Genomic DNA, 11,155 nt, shown 5'->3' with positions numbered 1-11,155 from the left:
AGGAAGAGAGGGAAGAATAGATGGAGCCGTGCACAGCACTGGATCTAGTCTCCCCTCTCTCTCTCTCCCCACACACAGGGAGGGGGGGAGGGCATATAAATCAAAAACGTTTTTTCCCTTATTGCAAGGAATGCATTAAGATAAAAAACCTTTTTAGCTTCAGTATCATTCTAATATCACTTTAAATTGGCAACATGATGCTGTAGACCTATTGGCCATAGGGGTCATTTGATTCAAATACCTTCCTGTTTTTGTCCTTTTTTGTCATTTCCCATTATTTGTAGGAAGTCTCCATTTCCAAAAATCTGAGTAATCAAAAAAACTGATGGAAAAGGCACACAGGGGGTAGGGGGACTATACATAAGCTGTGGTCCCTGCTCCTGTTTGTGAAAAGCTGTCTTAGCATTTGAAAACATAAACCAGGAAATTTAAAAAATATAATATTTATCTTTTTTTTTATTCTTTGTTTTAAAGGTATAAAGGAAGTATGCATTTAGTAGCGTGGGGATGCCACCGTTTTAACCACTAAATCATAAGAATGATACAGTATGTATGACTGATCGTATAATCCAGAAGATCTTCCAGGATTGATTGGCATACAGAATGATGCCAGTCCTCAGTGCGAGGACATGTTCTGTCACGTTAGAAAGAAGTGACAAGCAGTTCCAGTCATGGTGTAGTCACTAGAGGAGGAGGGATTTAGGAAAAGGATTTTGTCCAATAGGAAGAGCAGTCCTAGCTGGCTGTGTGTGATTCGGGCATTGTGGTGGGGTGATGTGCAGGACCCCCCTATGCTTACAGAGTAGGGGAGGAGTGTGGTGGAGCCATGTCACCATCTACATATTACAATGGCATAGCTCATTCATGGCATATGTGCGCTCTACTATCACTCCCCGCACATCAAACACAGGAGCTTCTTCTGCTGAATTTCTTCTAAAATGCTAGTTTTCTGGCTATTATCATTGTTTGTGACACACAGACTTCAGTGCTTTTGGAGGCACTGACTGGCCACTGACTAGCCACAGGCAAGCTACGTGTTTCTGTAAATGTATAAAATACAGATTTCTGTTGATATTACGCACATCACTGCCATTGTATACAACAAATAGCCGTATAGATGTGATCACATCGGGCTTGTTATCCTGTGACTGCTCCCTTTCTTTTAGGCACTACATACAAACCACACGTGTGCACCTCCCACTGCTCCTGCCGCCATATTCCAACTCTCTAGAATGCCCTCCCTTTCTGATTGACACCATCAGTGTTGTGCTGTACAAGACACCCCTAGCATTCCTTTAGACATGAATGCTCCTAGTTTGTCCCTACATGCCACTGGACAGTTCAGGGCTCGTTTACATCGTTTACATCATTACCTTTAATCTGCGTTAATCTGCATGGATCAACACCGGCTCAATGCAAGGATGCATTTTCTTATTGTTTTCTACATGCCACGTTCACACCACATACAGTGGGGATCGAAAGTTTGGGCACCCCATCTAAAAATTTGTATTAATGTGCATAAAGAAGCCAAGGAAAGATGGAAAAATCTCCAAAAGGCATCAAATTACAGATTAGACATTCTTATAATATATGACAACAAAAGTTAGATTTTATTTCCATCATTTACACTTTCAAAATAACAGAAAACAAAAAAATGGCGTCTGCAAAAGTTTGGGCACCCTGCAGAGTTAATATCTTGTACTGTCCCCTTTGGCAAGTATCACAGCTTGTAAACGCTTTTTGTAGCCAGCCAAGAGTCTTTCAATTCTTGTTTGAGGTATCTTTCCCCATTCTTCCTTACAAAAGTCTTCCAGTTCTTTGAGATTTCTGGGCTGTCTGTCACGCACTGCTCTTTTAAGGTCTATCCATAGATTTTCAATTATGTTGAGGTCAGGAGATTGTGAAGGCCATGGCAAAACCTTCAGTTTACACCTCTTGATGTAATCCCCCGTGGATTTCGAGGTGTGTTTAGGATCATTATCCATTTGTAGAAGCCATCCTCTCTTTAACTTCAGCTTTTTCACAGATGGCATCAAGTTACCATCCAAAATTTGCTGAAATTTTATTGAATCCATTTTTCCTTCTACTCGTGAGATGTTCCCTGTGCCACTGGCTGCAACACAACCCCAAAGCATGATTGATCCAACCCCATGCTTAACAGTTGGACAGAGGTTCTTTTCATTAAATTCTGTGCCCCTTCTCCAAACGTACCTTTGCTCATTCCGGCCAAAAAGTTCAATTTTAACCTCATCGGTCCACAGAACTTGTTTCCAAAATGCATCAGGCTTGTCTGTATGTTCATTTGCAAAGTTCAAACGATGATTTTTATGGTGAGGACGTAGAAGAGGTTTTCTTCTGATGACTCTTCCATGAAGACCATATTTGTACAAGTATCTCTTTATAGTGGAATAGTGTACCACAACTCCAGTGTCTGCCAGATCTTTCTGGAGGGATCGTGCAGTGAAACGTGGGTTTTGAATTGTTTTTCTCACAATCCTGCGAGCTGTTCTGTCTGATATTTTTCTTGGTCTTCCAGATCTTGCTTTAACTTCCACTGTTCCTGATGACTGCCGTTTCTTAATTACATTCCGAACAGAGGATATTGACATCTGAAAATGCTTTGCTATCTTCTTATAGCCTTCTCCAGCTTTGTGAGCGTCAACTATTTTCAGTTTCAGTTTTCTAGACAACTGCTTAGAAGAACCCATGGTGCTGATTGTTGGGGCAAGGTCAGATGAGTCTGGGCATTTAAAACCTTTGAGATTGACATCACCTGGTCTTCCCAGACGATGATTGAGAACAATCCATGACACTGGCAGGTCTCAGCTTTGCAAAGGGGGCAGTGCATGCTATAAATTCTGCAGGGTGCCCAAACTTTTGCAGATGCCATTTTTTTGTTTTCTGTTATTTTGAAAGTGTAAATGATGGAAATAAAATCTAACTTTTGTTGACATATTATAAGAATGTCTAATCTGTAATTTGATGCCTTTTGGAGATTTTTCCATCTTTCCTTGGCTTCTTTATGCACATTAATACAAATTTTTAGCTGGGTTGCCCAAACGTTCGATCCCCACTGTATATGCTGCGGTGGTTTGCGCTGCATAAAAATGCAGCATGTATACATTTTAGCATAGCACAATGCATACAGTATAGTTAAATGGAGAGCCATTTTGTGACATTTTAATAAAGTTAAAAAAAAGTAACAAAGCCGTGACTCTCCCAGATGTAGGGGTCTCATCTCAGATTTATATCGCTTCTTTTCGGATGTCACCTTCCCTACTCCCCCTTTGTATGGACAGAAATGGGAGGCTGATTGCAGTATTACTTTTTCCCATGAGGATTGGGATTCCATGGTGGATAATATACAGATCTAGATCTCCCTCAGTCCATGAGACGGCCCCTAAAGTTTTGACTCGCTGGTATTATACCCCCTCTAGACTACATGTCATGTTCCCAAGAACATCGCACCTCTGCTTCAGGGGTTGTGACCTCGCTGGAACCCTTGTCCATGTGTTTTGGGCTTGTCCTAGTCTCTCTTTGATCTGGAATAGAATCTTGGTGTTGGCCTCTGCCTTGGGGGATACTCCAATAACTATGTCTATACAAATTTGTTTATTGGGAGCTCCTATTCTGGGTGTTCCTGTCAACAAGATGAGGCTAATCCACACGATTTGTGTCTCATCCTTATGGACCATAGCCCTTCATTGGAAGTCAACAACTGTTCCTTTGGCCTCTGTTTTGCAGAGAGTCGACACGGTTATGCTCATGGAACATATTCACTATACATTACTAGATAGGATGCACTTGTTCAACAGAAAATGGAATGGTTGGAAAACACATCTGCATTTATTGTCTGGCTGATGGTCTATCATGGTTTGATGTGCTTTGAATCTTGATTAACAGCTTGGTTGTTTTATATTTCTTACTGACTCCCTTACTCATGTACATGCATTTATCTTTTTTTTATTCTTGTATCTTATACTACTGTTACTCACCTATGTGCCTTTTTCTTGAGGTGTTTTGATCCTCAAGTGGTTATACTGGTATTGTTGTCTATCCTTTAATAAAAATCGTTTATAAAAGAAAAAAAAAAAGTAACAAGTAGTTTTAACAATAGATCGCACTACCCTCATTAACCCTACACAACGTGCACCAGCACACACGCATTTTAACAGGTTGCAGTGAATGACCACCGCTCAGATGTTTGCTGTATGTACTGGCAATCATTTGCTCAGCTATATCAGTAGAGCTCATAGTGTAAAGTTATAAAGCATCAGTGAAATGAGTAACAAGGTTATGGATTTTTATGCTAATAAGTAGTATGAGTATACACAAATACGTGATGCAGAAGCGCTGTAAAGGCTAAGTTCGCCTTTTAAAAAAAATAATAAATGCACATTTTTTTGCAGGTAAAAAATATGCATTTAGAATTTTGTTTAAGGAGCCTGTAGAGCATTGCACCCACGACCAACAGATCACGGGTGCAATCTCAGGTTCCTGTAGACTACAAGATAGCTGTCTGCCTATACCTCCTTTATGGGCAGACAGTTACTTGAGAGCAGGAAGAGCAATGAACTACCAGAGCTCTCACCGGCACCTTTGCAGTTCATTGAGAACTACAAATCATCAGCTTCAATGGCTGACAGTACTTGTAGTCTATTCATGCACAGGAAACTGTGAATGAATGATGTGGCTGTGTAGGCAGAGCCCTGCACACCTGTGCTGTTTTCAAATTGTGACAGTGGGTGTGGGAAGAGGGGGGATCAGGGAGAGAAGGTGCAGATGCTGGAACACCACGCTTGTTGCACTGAGGCACGCTAATTGGCTATTTGTGATGCTTTTCCTTCTGCTAGTCTGAGTTCTGTTGTACAAGGACTGCAAAAGTCTGGTACAAAAACAAATGTAGGTACTAATACTGCTTACATTTAAAATAGAAGTATTGGTTTCAGTAAAAAATAAATGTACTCACCTCGGTGGATGCAGCATTAGTCCAATGCTGCATCTTTCCCATGCTGGATCTAAAACCAAGAACTGAGCGATTGCTCAAACACTGCAGATCACTCAGTTCTCAGTCTTCAGGCTGCAGATAGCTTGTGACTGTCAGTCACTGGCTCTCTGCTCTGCCCCTCCAGCACTCACTGGAGACCGAGCTGTAGAGGGAACAGCTGGCTCAGGCTCTCAGCAGCTCACTAATAAGCTGAGCCAGCTGCTGGTCCAGACATCTGGGTGGATCCTGACCATATGGTCTGGATCTTTTCAGAGCCTGGACAGGCTCTGTGATGTCAGCCAACGGCAGGCTTTAGCACTCCTGTGATCCAAAAAAGCTTTGGCCATACTCCTCCTTTATTAAAGCACATTTAATAATGTATTCATTACATTTTGTGCTTTTGCTACCTTGTGGTAACATATTGGTGAAGGCCTTTTTTTGTTCCAGCCCCTGTGTACAAAGCCAGCTCCATAAAGACATTAGTGTGATGAGTTTGGTGTGGAAGAACTCAATTGTCCTGCACAGATCCCTGACCTCAATCTTACTGAACATCTTTGGAATCAGGTCTTCTCATCCAGCATCAGTAATTGAACTCAACCCAACTGAAGACCTTTGCGATCAGGTCTTCTCATCCAACATCAGTAATTGAACTCAACCCAACTGAAGAGCTTTGCGATCAGGTCTTCTCATTCAACATCTGCATCTGTCCTCAACCCTGAAAACCTCTCTCTTTAAAGAAGCCTATCCTGCTTCTACCTAGTAAACCTCTATTTATTTCCTCCATCAGCTCATGCCCCCACAGGTATTACCTTTTTTTATCACTCAACCCCTCCTCCTAGATTGTAAGCTCTAACGAGCAGGGCCCTCTGTTTCCTCTTGTACCAAATTGTATTGTAACTGTAATGTCTGCCTTCATTTTGTAAAGCGCTGAGCAGACTGTTGGCGCAATATAAATCCTGTATAATAATAATAATATTCATGAATACAACGCTGCAATAACTTGTGTCTAATATATCTGCCTGGAGTGTGGCTATAAAGTAAATCTGTTCCTTTAGAAAAGGTTGGTTGCTTGGGTGCCTTGCTAACCCTCTTTCTTCAATACTTTGAGTCAATGATTCAGAAGTATAAAGAGAAGTAAAGCTGGACTAAAATAAAAACTAATTTCGGATCAGTGACTGAATGTTTTGAATGAAGTGGGTTAGCAAGGCAACCAAGGAACCAATATTTTTTGAAGAAGCTCATCAATGGCAGCTTTCACATTCTTTTCTAATGAATGTTTTTGGATTTGCCATCACACAACAATGGTTATCAAAAAGAGATAAGTCAATCTGTCTAGAGTGGACACAGCAGTGAAACCTGACAGATAGGGACTTACACTATATTGCCAAAAGTATTTACATGCCTGCCTTTACACACACATGCACTTTAATTGCATCCCAGTCTTAGTCCATAGGGTTAAATATTGAGTTGGCCCACCCTTTGTAGCTTCAACTCTTCTGGGAAGGCTGTCCACAAGGTTTAGGAGTGCATCTATGGGAATGTTTGACCATTCTTCCAGAAGCGCATTTGTGAGGTCAGGCACTGATGGGGGACAAGAAGGCCTGGCTCATAGTCTCTGCTCTAATTCATTCCAAAGGTGTTCTATCGGGTTGAGGTCAGGACTCTGTGCAGGCCAGTCAAGTTCCTCCACCCCAAACTCGCTCACCCATGTCTTTATGGACCTTGCTTTGTGCACTGGTGCGCAGTCATGTTGGAACAGGAAGGGGCCATCCCCAAAATGTTCCCATATAGTTGGGAGCATGAAATTGTCCAAAATGTCTTGGTGTGGTGACACCTTAAGAGTTTCCTTCTCTGGAACTAAGGGGCTAAGCTCAACTCCTGAAAAACAACCCCATACCATAATCCCCCCTCCACCAAACTTTACACCTGGCACAATGCAGTCAGACAAGTACCGTTCTCCTGGCAACAGCCAAACCCAGACATGACCATGGGATTGCCACACAGAGAAGCATGATTTATCACTCCAGAGAACACGTCTCCACTGTACTAGTCCAGTGGTCACGTGCTTTATACCGCTGCATCTGATGCTTTGCATTGCACTTGGTGATGTAAGGCTTGGATGCAGCTGATCGGCCATGAAAACCCATTCCATGAAGCTCTCTACGCACTGTTGTTGTGCAAATCTGAAGGCCACATGAAGTTTGGAAGTCTTTAGCTATTGACTCTGCAGACAGTTGGCGACTTCTGCATATGGTGCGCTTCAGCATGTGCTGACCCCGTTCTGTCATCTTACATGGCCTAACACTACGTGGCTGAGTTGCTGTTGTTCCAAGTTGTTTCCACTGTGTTATAATACCACTAACAGTTAACGTGGAATATTTACTAGCAAGGAAATTTTACAGATGGACTTATTGCACAGGTGACAACCTATCACGGTACCACGCTTGAATTCACTTGAGTTCCTGAGAGTGACCGATTCTTTCACAAATGTAGAAACAGTCTGCATGCCTAGGTGCTTAATGTTATACACCTGTGGCCATAGAGGTGATTGGAACACCTGAATCCAATGATTTGGAGGGGTGTCCCAATACTTTTGGCCATGTAGTGTATTTTTTCAAGCAAATTAGCAACACGATCAGTCACAAATCAGACTAATGCAGGCCAGACGGGGAGAAAACCGGCCGTTTTTTTAACAAAAAAACGAAAAATCGGTTGTTCCATAGGCCCACATTACCACCAACAGTAAAAAAAAAATTGGCCAATTTTCTTCCCGTCTACGGCCGGCATTTAATTACTTCTGTCCCTGCAGAGAGCCTGCTATTATATTTGACATGAAAAAGTATTGCAGCTGCACCATTGTATCTATTTGTATCCATTTCGGATACAGATGGTTTTTTTATACAAATAGATACATTGTTGCAACTGCAATACTTTTTAATGTCAAATATAATAGCGGACTGGAATTCTTCTTTCTCTTCTTCTCCTTTCTCTTCTTCTTCTTCTTCTTTCTCTTCTTCTTCTTCTTTCTCTTCTTCTTTCTCTTCTCCTTCCTCTTCCTTCTCTTCTTCTTTCTCTTCTTATTTCTCTTCTTCCTCTTCTTCTTCTTTCTCTCCTTCTTCTTTTTCCTTCTTCTGCTTCTTCTTCTGCTTCTTCTTCTTCTTCCTCTTTTTCTTTTTCTTGCAGGTCACGGCTCATGCGCAGATTTTTTATCGCTAAAAAGATCGGCTGATTTGCCCATCATTGCCGCGAAAATCGGCCAATTGGCAAAATCGCCCGATTTTTTTCCAAGTTTACTGGAGTTTTTTCAACTTCAAAAAAATCTGACAAAATCCAGAAAAATGGCCGACCAATTAACCCATTAACGGTGCGAAAATCGGACGATCTTTTTTCCAGCCGAAAAATCGGCCGATTTTCGACCCTTCTATGGCCTGCATAAGTCTTCCCCAAAGTCTATGCAATTGCTTTATAGACCATGCACCTGGGAAACCAGGTGTAAAAGTTTGCAATGTTCTGAGACAGATTCATTACTAAAGATAAAACAGATTTCCACTCTGAACAGACACAGGATTACAAAGTAAGGTCAGGTTTCATTCAATCACAGTGAGAATTTAGTACAGTCAAAGGAGAAATTATGACTGAAACCTTTCAGAAATCTGTTTCACAAAATCATCTTACTGCTCCTGTTTATCAATGCTTTGTCATGCCACATAATAGATAAATGTCCCCCATAAATTCTAAAGCTGGCCATACACTCACAGATTTCCTGCAGGCTGAATGAAAGTAATTTAAAAGATCCCCCTACCCAGGCTAAACAGCACAGATGGATGAATCTCCTGCTGTGGCTTTTGTATTCTGACACTGTCAGAATACATCATGAACAGTGTCTGCATCTGACTGGATTGCAGACAATTCTGTGCCTGGCTCCTTCAGTTGCTCAATCAAGGATGACAGGAAGAGTGGTGCCCACAAGGTCAGTTCATTAAGAATTTTGGTTGGTTCATCATGAACCGTACTAAATTCTCCAAGTGTATCTCCAGCCTTATCCTTCTTTGTGAGACAAACACAGATAGCCAAATGTATACTATATTGGATACACAGTATAATATATAAATATATATATATATATGCTTTAGGAACTCAAGAAAATAATTTGTACAGGGATCTAAAGTGGACATTTAACATGCACTTGCTGCCTTTTACAAGTACATGTAGGGCCAAAAGGAGCATAGAGAAGATATATAATGTTATTTTGCAGTTTTGAAGGACATTGGTGTGATTTTGATCCATTTGTAGCCCTCTTGTGAAGGGGGGGGGTATGCTTAATGGCCCTCCCCAAAGAGGATATTAAGCTAAACCTGTAGGTAAATAAGAGAACCAGATCTTTCAATAAGTGAAAGAGTGGGTTTGATGATAAAGCTGGCAGTGCCTCCACCCAGGACAGGGCCTCTGTGAACAGAGGAGGTTCCCTTCCTGGGAAATTAACCAGTAATCTAATCAAAGTAATTGGAAGCAGAGGAACTACTATAACCTGCATATAACATTAGTATATATTAAATATATAGATGCACACAAGTATGGAAATAACACAAACTTTATATAAGAAAAGATTAATAACAGTACATACATTTAATGTATAAACAGATATTAGCAGCATAAGGGCCTGACAGGAGTCCTGGTGGAATTATTCACATATAACTGGGTAAATATTGTTATCAACAGAGATTCCCCCAGTTGAATGTTGCAGCAAAGTCCAGCTGCAGAACTGAGGCTGATGCGGTGTCTGTCTTTTTTTGTCAGAGACCTGAAGACAAGATCTGTGGTCATGGAGAGATCCTCCAACTGATGTCCAACCAGCCAGGAATAGAGCTTCTTACAGGCAGGGAATGTGGTGTGGGATTGGAACTCATATTCAGTCTATGTACTCTGCTCTATAGTCCCTCTCTAGTAGTTTCTAATCTGACATGCAACTGGACCTCTAACTACCAGAAGTGTCTGTTGGATGCCTAACCTGGCTCTAGCCTATGCTGGTTAATGAGCCCTAAGCTAAAACTAGCTATAGAATCCCAGACCAGAAGGGACAAGCTTAACTAGAATAACAGGAGCTTCATATAAACTGTATTGAAATAATCAGGTTCAGTTACTAATATACTGGAAGGTGAATACTACATACATACCTAGCTATCTGGCACTGTGCATATGAGATAATACCAATAGGACAGATACTTGTCTGCCATGACAAATCAGATCAATAAGCTATGAGCAGCTACAGTTACACAAGCAGAACACAGGGACAATTACCTAACAGTCTCTGATCTGGGCTGAGTAAAGTACAGTATTGCAGTAATTCAGGTCCTGTATGTGGACATGTGGTGTCAGCTTCTTTCTCCTCCCACTTCCTTCTTTTACCCAACAAGCAAGAGACAAGAAGTTACATACACAATAAACTCTGTGGTAATTAACAAACAAAACCTATTTACCAGGGGCGGACTGACAACTCATGGGGTCTCCGGACAATAAGGGATCATGGGGCCCCTGTGTCCTTGCCCAAACTCAAAAAAGCCTATGAAAAAGGTACCAGGGGCATCTCATGGGGCCCCCTATTGACCCCGGGCCCTCGGGCAGTGCCCGAGTTTCCAAATGGTCAGTCCGCCCCTGCTATTTACAAACTAAGACAGTAGAGAGTGCAGCAGATCCTTACACATACATATGTTATCAATGCAGACTGAGCAGGGTAAGCTGGGTTAGATGTTACCTGCAGTGATGTTGAAAAGGAAAACTAAATCGAAGGTAAAACTGGAGTTAAACCCAGATAGAAAAAGTCTTACTGTCTCCCACTTCTCTTTGTAGCTCCATCCTTTTATGTTATCTTTACAGTTCCATCTCCAATAATAGTTGTGGCAATCACAGCTCTTGCACAGGCTCCTGATGGTGCCATGGCAACACGCCATAATATGCAGTATTTCTCAGAGTGTGAACCTTTAGAAAGTCCACTGTGTACTGACAATGATAATAGGATGAAAAACTGCCTGGTTACACTAAATGGTCATTTTCAATTACAAATGAATTAATGTGAGTGATAATATCTACTGCCAGAAAATCAAGCCTCATTTTACTGACCTGTTCTTTTTTGTTTTAAAAGATATTTTTCCAGTAACCTATTAGTTTAAA

The sequence above is a fragment of the Staurois parvus genome, unplaced genomic scaffold (assembly GCF_062004578.1).
Source record: "Staurois parvus isolate SC_StPar_1 unplaced genomic scaffold, SC_StPar_1.0 ptg000202l, whole genome shotgun sequence".
In the NCBI taxonomy this organism is placed as follows: domain Eukaryota; kingdom Metazoa; phylum Chordata; class Amphibia; order Anura; family Ranidae; genus Staurois; species Staurois parvus.
This window is presented reverse-complemented; position numbering follows the sequence as displayed.